Consider the following 11795-nt stretch of genomic DNA (forward strand, 5'->3'; position numbering starts at 1 on the left):
GGGCAATAAATGCTGGCCTACATCCGATGAACGAATAAAAAAAAATTCTACAGAATAACTTCAGAAGCACATACTGGGGAAATGGGAAGTCAGATGGCAAATGAAATTTAATATAAAGAAGGGAGAAGTTATGCATTTTGGAAGTAAGAACGAGGAGAAGCAATATAAACTAAATGGTTGGAACATTAAACTCAGTTTAATTGGGGTGCAGATGGAGCCCGGGGGTGGTTTATGTAGCCAAGTCTTTGAAGGTGGCAGGACAAGTTGATAGTCTTTTTAAAAAGCATGCAGGATCCTTGATTTTGTATGTAGAGACATGGGGCTGGGTTTTGGCACGCCCCTGTCGATGTGTTTGAATGCAAGGGTGGCTCATAAAATGTCTGCCCGCAACCTTTCCGCCTGCCCCAACCTATCCCATTTTATGAGGGACGGTGGAGGCATCCTTAAGCCTGTTGAAGTTCTTAAGTGGCTAATTAAGGGCCACTTAAATGTCTCAGCCCGCCCCCATGCAGTTTTACCTGCACCAGGGAGAGAAGCCAACACCAAGTGGGAAACTTCTACTTTTACATTTTTTCCCTCATTAGGGGGTCCTCTAAGCTCATTGGCAGCAGCCCTACTCTCAAGGTCGTATTCCCCTCTTTAGTCCTCCTTCCCTGGCCTCTCAAACCCAGGCCTCTACTACGCTTGCTGGGACCTGACAAAGCCCTGGACCTGCCCACAGTCTGGCCTCCATAACCACATCTCCTTTGGGGACCAGCTGTGGCCACCACTCAGACCTGGTGTATCCAATCAATCCAATTGGTTGGCAGCTTTCTAAAGATAGGACCTCCTCACCAGGTGAGGGCGGAAGTCGCACCCTGAGCCAAGTCTAATATAGCTATGGGGCAATCAGGCTTTTTTGTGGGTGGGCTCCCAACTGACCTTATAGTTTGGGGGTGTCAGGGAAGACGGTGGAGATGGGTGGGAAGAGGAGATTGGCAATAATCCTAGCCCATTTTGAAATATAAGAGGTAATACTTGGGTGAAAATAAATGTTGAAGTGTGTGCATCTAAGCTGTGTTATTCCATCGCACTTTCTTACACACTGAGTATCCTGAAGTGTTGCACATGCATGTCACCTTGTTAATGTTTAATGTGATAATATTTATCACATTAAAAATAACATTCATACATATAAACACTCAAATATAATACAAACTGGTTGTCATTTTTTGTTTTAACAAAAACTAACAGGAGTAACCCCAAGACCCAGCACCGTGGTGCCGTGGTTCGCACTGCTGCCTCGCAGTGTCAGAGACCCGCGTTCAATTCTGCACTTGGATGACTGTGTGTAGTTTGCACATTCTCCACATGTCCGAGTGGGTTTCCTCCGGATGTTCCAGTTTCCTCCCACAGTCACAAAGATGTGCATGTTGGGTCAATTGGCCATTCCAAATTGCTCCATAGTTGGGATAGGGAGGGGGGAGTGGGCCTTGGTATGGTGTTCGTTCCGATGGCCGGTGCAAACTTAATGAGCCAAATGGCCTCCCGCTGCACTATAGGGATTGTAACTCGCCTGGTATCATTGACATCTTCTTGACAGTTTTGAAACTCCTGGATAGTGGGCAGTTCTTTAACAGTTCCTTGACAGCATGACTGTTCCATGACAGCTTGACAGTTCCAATGGGTTTGTGTGCAAAAACGTGCATAACCATGTTCACTTTTAATAATCCCAAAGGGTATCCTACCTCTCCCAAACATGCCTCAGGATCCTATCTAAAGAGATACCTTACCGAAGCAAAGAGTATGTCCCAACAAATCACCAAGTTCAAACATCCTCTTACCCTTTCTGATTTACATTCAGTGAGTTTTACACTCCTGCAGCAGGACTCACCGTCACCCCCTGCTGGGTCGGAGAATCCTTGGGGGGGTGGCGTGAATCCCACCCCGCATCTCTGACGACGGCTGCCGTATTCTCCAACGCTGGTTTTTGGGCGGGGGCGGGGTTTACGCCACGCCGGTCGGGGGCCGTTTTCAGCGCCCTCCCCCCCCGGGAAATTCTCCGGGCCCCAATGAGCTGAGCAGCCGTTGGTTTCTGGCCAGTCCCGCCGGCGTGAAATGGACATGGTCCCACAAGGCGGGGCCTGGCTGGTAGGCCGTCTAGTGGAGTCCTTGGGGGTGGCGCGGGGAGATCAGCCCGGGGGGGGGGGGGGGGGCACCACGGTGGTCTGGCCCGCGATCGGGGCCCACCGATCTGTGGGTGGGTCTGTACCGTGGGGGCACTCCTTCCTTCCGCACCGGCCTCTGTAGGGCTCCGCCATGGCCAGCGTGGAGAAGAACCCCCCCTGCGCATGCACAGGAACACATGCGGCCGGTCTGCGCATGCACGGAACCACGCTGGTGGTTCTGCGCAGGTGCCAACTCGCGCCGGTCCTTTGGCGCACGGTTGGCCTCCGGCGCCGGCCTAGCCCCCGGAATTGCGGAGGATTCTGCAACTTCCGGTTGGCCCGACGCTGGAGTGGTTCGCGCCATTCTTGGCTCCAGCGTCAGGCCATCCCGCTAATTGCGGGAAAATCCCGCCCCTGGTCTTTCAAATCTCAATTCGGTGGAACCAGCTTCTTCCATGAATCATGCATGCACGAACCCCTGCCTGACTCCAGCCCTTCCCCGCAAAGCCAAGAAATGCCAGCTTCTGGGGTGGGATTTGGAAACCTTTGTAATTTCTGCAATTTTCTCCACTGCAGAAGTTCTCTCCGTCATAGCGAAACTCTGGACCTCTTGTTTCCTTCTCCACAGATGCTGCCTGACCCCCTGAGTATTCCCATCAATTTCTGTTCTTATTTATTCAAGAGAAAACTTTGTTTTTTAAACAAATTGAGGAGATTGGATTTCACTGATTTACCAGTAGGAAAAAAATCCGTGAATTAATGCTGAGAAAAAAATAACAAAAATAAAAACAAAATTAGTCCTTAGATAAAACAACATAAGTTTTTTCAATGTTTTATGTTTGCTCTACTGGCAGATATACCTAACATTTAATCCTCTTCGAATCACACCCACATGTTCTGGGCGTGTCCGGCGTTGGAGGGGTTCTGGAAGGGGGTGGCGGGGACCTTGTCCAAGGTGGTCGGTTCCAGGGTGGAACCGGGCTGGGGGCTCGCTATCTTTGAGGTAGCATCGGAGCCGGGAGTGCAGGAGGCGAGAAAGGCCGGTGGATTATGAGTCTGTTAAGGGGGTTTGTTTTTGCAACTATATGTTTGTTACTTTCTTTTTTGTTATTAATTTATTGCTTTGTATTGGGGGAGATGGGCTTTTCTTTCTGTTTTTTCTATGCCTTGTTTATTTTATTGTTGGGAGAAAATTGGTTGTTGAAAAATTTGAATAAAAATGATTTAAAAAAAAACCATTTAATCCTCTTGTGTCCATGATGTCCACATTGGGTGCAATGCATGTCTTTGATAGCATCTGGTTTGGAATTTAAAAAAATATTATTTAGGGGATGTGGGTGTTGCTAGCTAGGCCAATATTTATTGCTCATCCCTAATTACCCTTGAGAAAGTGGTGGTGAACTGCCTTCTTGAACAACTGTAGTCCATTTGGTGCACATACCCCAGAGTTCTGTCAGGGAAGGAGTTCAAGGATTTTGACCCAGCGACAATGAAGGATTGGCAATATATTTCCAAGTCAGGATGATGAGTGACTTGGAGCGGAACTTCCATGTGGTTATGTTCCCATGTGTCTGCTGCCTTTGTCCTTCTAGATGGTAACGGTTACGGGTTTGGAAGTTGCTGCCGAAGGACCTTGGTGAGTTTCTCCAGTGAATCTTGTAGATGGTACGTGCTGCTGCCACTGTTCGTTGGTGGTGAAGAGAGTGAATGTTTGTGGAAGGGGTACCAATGAAATGTGCTGCTTTGCCCTGCACATTATTGAGTTTCTTGAATGTTGTTGGAACTGCATTCATCCAGGTAAGTGGAGAGTATTCATTGCAAACCCTGTAGATTGTGGATAAGCTTTGGAGTGTCAGGAAGTGAGTTACTTACCAAAGGATTCCTAGCCGCTGACTTGCTCCACAGTATTTATATGACTTACCTAGTTCATAGAAACATACCTAGAAAATAGAAACAGGAGGAGGCCATTTGTACCTACGGGCCTGCTCCCCCATTCATTATGATCATGGTTGATCATCAAGTTCAATGCCTTGATCCCACCTTACCCCCCATGATTTATTCCTTTTGCCCCAAGAGGTATATTTAATCAGTTTGTGGTCAATGGGAAGCCCCACCCCAGGATGTTGATTTTGGGGAATTCAGCAAAGGTAATACCATTGAATGTCAAGAATGATGGTTAGATCCTCTCTTGTTGGAGATGGCCATTGCCTGGCATTTGCATGGCATGAATGTTACTTGCCATTTGTTAGCCCAAGCCTGGATATTGTGCAAGTCTTTCTGCATTTGAACATGGACTGCTTCATTATATGAGAAGTCATGAATGTTGTTAAACATTGTGCAATCATCAGCAAACATCCTCACTTCTGACCTTTATGGTGGAAGGTGTCATAATATCCACTCATGTATATCATGAGATGCAGACAGGCAGTGATTGACACACAGGATAACCAATGAACACACACAACACAGAACAACCAATCACCAGACAGGACACCACCACTATAAAGCCCATAGAGCATTAAGGCTCTCCCTCTCTCACAGGACACAGCTTGGGAGATAGTCAAAGTGCACAGGCCAATGAACATCATCACCATGTGATAGAGAGCTAATCTGGTCAAGCCAGTAGGAGGTTATTAGTTAGGTTAATAGAGTGTCAACCCACAGCAGATTATGTACAGCAATCAACAGGTTCAATAAAACAGTGTTGGGCCATCTCCTGTGTCGGAAGCCTGTTTCTCATTTTACTGCATCCAGTTGCAGTCGATGTTAGACCAACACAGATAACACATCAGAAGGGAGGTCATTGATGAAGCAGCTGAAGATGATTGGATCCAGGACTACCCTAATTAACTCATGCAGTGATGTTCTGGAACTGAGATGATTGGCCTCCAACACCCACAACCAACTTCCTTTGTGGAGGCATGAGTCCAACCAGCAGAGAGTTTCCCCCCTGATATCCATTTACTCCAGTTTTGCTGGGGCCTTGATGTCAAGGGCAGTCACTCTCATCTGACCTCTGGCATTCCAGCTCTTTGGTCCATATTTGAACCTGAGTTGTAGCTTCACCAGGTTGACACCTCATTTTTAGATGTGCCTCGTGCTGCTTTTGGCATGCCCTCCTGCACTCTTCATTGAACCAGTGTTGATCCCCAGGTTTGGTTGCAATGGTAGAGTGAGGATTATGCTGGGCCATGAGGTTACAGATTGTGGTTGAGTCCAATTCTGCTGCTGCTGATAGCCCACAGCGCCTCATGGATGCCCACTCTGAGTTTCTAGATCTGTTCAAAATCTATCCCATTTAGCACGGGAGTGATGTGCCACAACATGATGGATGGAGTTCTCAATGTGAAGATGGAACTTCATCTCCATAAGGACTATGCATTGGCCACTCCTATTGAAACTTACTAAAAAATAATTTTATGGGATGTGGGCATTGCTGGCTAGGCCAGCATTTATTGCCCACCCCTAGTTGCCTTCAGGGGTGGTGGTAAGCTGCCTTTTTGAACCGCTGCAGTTCCTGAGATGTAGCACACGCACTGTGCTGTTAGGGAGGAAGCTCCAGGATTTTGAAGAGATCAGATCAGTCCATAAGAGGGTTGTTTAGGAGTCTGGTAACAGCAGGAAGAAGCTGTTTTTGAATTTGTTAGTGCGTGTTCTCAAACTTTTGTATCTCTTGCCTGATGGAAGAGTGCAGAGGAGGTTTACAAGAAGGTTGCCAGGACTAGAAAAGTGTAGCCATGAGAAGAGATTGGATAGGTTGGGGTTATTATTCTTAGAACAATGAAGGCTGAGGGGTGACCTATTGAGGTGTACAAAGTTATGAGGGGAAGAGATAGAGTGGACAGAATAATATTGTCTCCCTTGGTGGCGAATTCTAGAACCAGGGTACATAAATTCAAGATAAGCGGCAGAAGGTGTGGAGGGGACATGAGGAAGAACTGTTTTATGCAGCGGGTAGTGGGAATCTGGAATTCGCTGCCTGAGTTGGTGGTGGAAGCAGAGGCCCTAAACATTTTTTTAAAGCACTTGAATCTGCACCTTAAGTGCTCCAAGCTACAGGGCTATGGACCGGATGCAGGAGGATGGGATTAGAAAGGGCTCCTGGGTGTCTTTGGGCTGGCATGGACATTTTTTGGCTGAATGGCCTCCTTCAGTGCTGTAACTTTTCTACAATTCTATAACTCCAGCAACAATACCACTGCCTCCCCCTGTCCTGGACAGTTGCATCTGCAGCGGGCAGATTGGTGGGGATGAATCATGTATATTTTTTCCTCTTAGTTCCCTCACCACCTGCCACAGACCCAATCTACCAGCTATGTCATTTAGAACTCAGCCAGCTCAGCCTGTGGTGGTACTACCGGGCCACTCTTGTTGATGGGCATTGATCACTTAAATAGTTGTAATGTTAGGTTCCAAACACATTTTAATGATGTAAATTGTGGTAACCGTTACCATCTAGAAGGACAAATTGGAGTAACTTGAGTTGGTAACGTTGCAATTGATGAGAAACAAACTCTAACAAATTCGCTGGGATCTTACTTTGTTGCAATTTTCTGAAGATGCTTTTCTGAAAATGAGTTCCCACACTGAAGCTGCATGGTAAATTAAGTGAGTTCCATATACATAAGTAGCAGCTAAATATGTAAGTCAAAAATAATAAATTTTATGTAAAGAAAATCTCAGTGGATGCTTACTTGTAACTCAGTTTTTGATTAGTGGTATTATCACAGTGGTAATCAAGAGACCCAGGCAGCTCTGGGGACCTGGATTCGAATCCCAGCAGGGCAGTTGGGTGGAATGTGAATTAAGTTTAAGGGCAGCACGGTAGCATTGTGGATAGCATAATTGCTTCACAGCTCCAGGGTCCCAGGTTCGATTCCAGCTTGGGTCACTGTCTGTGCGGAGTCTGCATATCCTCCCCGTGTGTGCGTGGGTTTCCTCCGGGTGCTCCGGTTTCCTCCCACAGTCCAAAGATGTGCAGGTTAGGTGGATTGGCCATGATAAATTGCCCTTAGTGTCCAAAATTGCCCCTAGTGTTGGTGGGGTTATGGGGATAGGGTGGAGGTGTTGACCTTGGGTAGGTGCTCTTTCCAAGAGCCGGTGCAGACTCAATGGGCCGAATGGCCTCCTTCTACACTGTAAATTCTATGATAATCTATGAATGTACATCCTAATGTTAGAAGCATTTGCTGCCAAATATTTTGAATCCAGATCAACATACTCTACAGAAAACTATGTCATCTTATATCCCTTGTACTGAGGATGATAAATTCAGTGTCTTCACATATGTGGTCACAGTCAGTGAATTCAGTGTCAATTGCTACATCCCAACCGCAATACCACCAGCCTCAGCAACTACTTTGTTCATCAGATTCCATCATACACCTACCAACAGTCTGTATCGATCTAACATTTATAGTTCCATCTCACTCTCACATACTCAGTATTGATGAAAGCCTCACACCAACTTTGCAAACATGGCTCGTATTCAACCATGGCTGTGACATCAGTCAAATAGACTGCATATTAACTGACACACCTTTTTCTCTTGCTGGACTAGGCGATACAGGATTGGCAGCAGCAGGCTTGGCCTCCCTTGGCCGGTGGGCGCCCCAAGGACTGCAGTGATTTTTCAACCTTTTTTTAATAGATAGTTTATTGAAGGTATATCAAAAATGTCCAGAAACAAAAACAATGAAAGAGAAATAACAAACAAACCGTGATACAGTTATATAAAAAACTGGTTAAAGGGATATGGGGAACAGGTAGGGAGGTGGATTTGAGACCAAGAAGAGATCAACCATGATCTGATTGAATGGCGGGGCAGGCTCAAAGGGCTGAATTGGCTACTTCTGCTCCTAATTCCTATGTTTTTATCTATCATATAACACTATAATAATATAACATGGTAAAAACCAACCATACACACAATCCTGCCTACCGTTCCCCCAGAAAATTTCTAAACCAAAATAACCCTCAACTCTCCCCTGCCCCCAATTAAAAGATAACTACCATATCCGACCACACCCCCCCCCCCCTTCCCCCCATCCCCCACTGACCTAGTACTTGAAAAAGTTGCTGAACAATTTCCACCTCATGGAGATTCTCTCATCCATTCCTCGAATGGCGAACTTAATTTTTTCCAAGAGAAGGAATTCAGTAAGGTCCTGTTCCCAAAACCTGATACTCGGCGGTTCCAAGGCCGGCCAGTTCAACAAAATTCTCCTCCGGGCTAGCAGGGAGACGAATGCCACTGCATTGGCTTCTTTCTCCACCAGACCACTCGGATCATCAGGCACGCCAATGATTGCTACCCCACAGGGACGACGTGACTTCCATTCCCAATGCCCTTGATAGTACATCGGTAACTCCCTTCCAGAACCCCACCAATTTTGGAAAAGCCCAGAACATGTTGATGTGGCTTGTTGGGGACCCGACATAGCATACACAATGGTCGTCTACTCCCAGGAAGGATCGGTTCATCCTGGTCAACGCCATATGCGCTCTATGTACAACTTTGAATTGGATAAAGCACATGATGAGGAAGTATTAATCCTGGGCAACTTCTCTTTCCAAATCCTCCTACGCAGTACCCCCCCCCCCTCCCCCCTCCCCCAATTCCTCCTCCCATTTTAACCAAATAGTTCCACTTAAACTTCCTCCTTCTTGGCCAATTCTGCATGTATGTCAGAGATCTTGCCATTCCCAATTTCACCTTCCGATAAGAGCCTATCCTGTAGACACAGAGGGGGAAACTTTGTGAATGGTCCCGCCTCCTTTCTCAGGCCCTTATTTGGAGGCATCTGAACCCAATTGGTAAACGTTCGCCAGCTCAGTCAAGTCCACAAATTTCCTTTCCATGAACAGGTCCTCAAAGCATCTAATCCCCAGCCGGTCCACTCCCTAAACCTAACGTTTAGTCTTGCTGGGACAAATCTATGGTTATCACAAAGTGGAGCCTTCATATACATGCCCTCCATCCCAAAGTACTGCCGGCACTGATACCACACCTTCAGTGTAGAAATTATCTCTGAATTTGATGATTATCTATTTGTCAAGAACAACAGAGGCATCAAAGCCAGTGCCTTCAAGGTGGTCCCCTTACATGAGGCTTCCTCTACTCTGACCCATATTGACCCTTGACCTACCATCCACTCCTGCTCAATCACGATGTTTGCAGCTCAATAATAATTTTGTAAGTTTGGGAATGCCAGGCCACACCCTCGTCTATCTCTCTCCAGGAAATCTCTCTTGGTTTGAAGGATCCTCCCCACCCACACAATGTTCAGCATCAGCTTGTTAACCTATTTTAAATAACAATTTGGGCAGGAAGATTGGGAGACTCTGGAATATAAACAAGGATTTTGGTAAAACCACCGTTTTTATTGGCTGAACTCGCCCCACAAGGGACAGTGGCAACACATCCCATCTCTTGATGTCCTTATTCATCCCCTCCACAACACTTGCCAAATTTAGCTCATGGACTTGTGCGGTTCTTGACTCTTTTAATCACATTTTGGTTTGATAATAATAATCTTTATTGTCACAAGTAGGCTGACATTAATACTGCAATGAAGTTCCTGTGAAAAGCCCCATAGTCGCCACATTTCTGCGCCTGTTCAGGTACACAGAGGGAGAATTCAGAATTCTTGTTTTTAAGTTTCATTTTCTCTTTGTTTTTGTTTAGGGCAGTATCCTTTTAAGGGGCTAACAAAATAACTTTGTCCTTCAGTTTATTTAATTTAGTTGAATTGTTTTCCATCAAAATATTTGGAGACAGCAGGCTGCAGGGAACAACTGCAGCTGCAATTCCTTTGCTACCTCCAATGGAGGAGATGGTGCTCACCGTCATTAGATTGTCATTAATGAGGCCGAAGACTGCACTGCGGCTGATAGGAGTATGAAAATAACCTTCTACCTAATCCTCCTCCTCATAAACCATAACCCCTCATCCCTTCAATGCTTCTCATTTACAAGCTGTGGTAGTCGGTATTAGGGGTATTACGGTACCCTGGACAATGCTGGAAGACCATTGGTGTGGGAGGTACCTGAGACAGCGATATCATTGGTGAAGCCTGCCTGCTGGTTCCATCCAGTAAGACGGAGTATAAGAGCCTGTGTCTCCCCAGCAGCTGCATTCTGTATCTGCGCTGCTGGGGGAAACATCTAGTCCTATAAAGCCTTCAATTGTCATCCAATCTCACTTCTGGAGTCATTGATCGAGCATCAATTTGTTGCCCTAGATTTTAAAGAATGGAGCTCCGAATCAACCGGAGTGTCTGCAACTCAGCCCCCATGTGGCAAACGCAGCGGCAACCTTCAAACACTGGCTGGCGACCTTCAACGGGTACCTCAGGAAGGCTACAGCTACACCCATGGAGGACCAGAAGATGCAAGTTCTTCACTCGAGGGTGAGCCCAGAGATCTACACCCTCATCGAGGATGCGGATGATTGAGGCTGCGATGGCCCTGTTGAAAGGACACTATATTCGCCCAGTGAATCAGGTCTACGCCCGACATCTGCTAGCGACGAGGCGGCAAATCCCCGGGGAATCACGAGAGGAATTCTACCGTGTGCTCCTGGTGTTAGGTAGGAACTGTGACTGCCTGCAAGTTTCAGCCAGCGACCACACAGAACTTTTGATCCGGGACGTATTCGTTGCAGGTATGCTGTCCTCCCAAATCCGTCAGCGGCTGCTAGAAAAAGAGACACTAGGCCTAAAGGAGACACGGGCCCTTGCTAGCTCCATGAATGTGGCCTCCCGAAATGCCCGCGCGTACGTCCCTGACCGCGCGACAGCCCCTTGGGCAGTGTGGGACCCCCCGCGGCTGACTCCGATGCATCCCCCATCCCCCCGCAAGCTTGTGCAGCATGACTACCAGGCAACCCCGGGGGGCCCCGCTGCTATTTTTGCGGGCATGCCAAGCACTCCCAGCGGCTCTGCCCGGCCCGCTCCTCCACCTGCGGTGTGCCAGGCCCGGGTGGTCGCCGCGGTCTCCGGGGGCGAACCGGGACCGCCACCCCAACCTTCTCCACAAGCCACGTGCGGCCAGCAGGCGCCGTCATCTTCCTTTCCCAGAGCCACGTGTGGGCCCCGGGCGACGGATGGGCGCTGCCATCTTGCACATTCCCAGCCATGTGCGACCAGTGGGCACCGCCATCTTGGCTGGAGTCTCAGGACCCCGATTCAGATGACCACACATCGCCCGAAGAAAACTTCCAGCTTTTGCCACGATGTGCCTTGGTGACCCTGGACCAGTCTCGTCACCGAACGCTCTCGACCGCGACGACGACCGTGCTCATCAATAGGCATAAATCATCCTGCCTGATCGACTACGGGAGCACAGAGAGCTTCATACACCCCAACACGGTAAGGCGCTGTTCTCTTCCCATCCACCCAGTTAATCAAAGAATCTCCCTCGCCTCCGGGTCTCACTCTGTAGAGATCAAAGGGTTCTGCGTAGCGAACCTCACGGTCCAGGGAAGGGAATTTTAAAATTTCCGCTTCTACGTCTTCCCTCACCTCTGCTCTGCCACGCTCCTAGGGTTAGATTTCCAATGTAACCTCCAAAGTTTAACTTTTAAATTCGGCGGCCCTATGCCCCTCCTCACCGGCTGCAGCCTCGCGACCCTCAAGGTCAAGCCGC

The sequence above is a fragment of the Scyliorhinus canicula genome, chromosome 8 (genome assembly GCF_902713615.1).
Source record: "Scyliorhinus canicula chromosome 8, sScyCan1.1, whole genome shotgun sequence".
Lineage (NCBI taxonomy): Eukaryota > Metazoa > Chordata > Chondrichthyes > Carcharhiniformes > Scyliorhinidae > Scyliorhinus > Scyliorhinus canicula.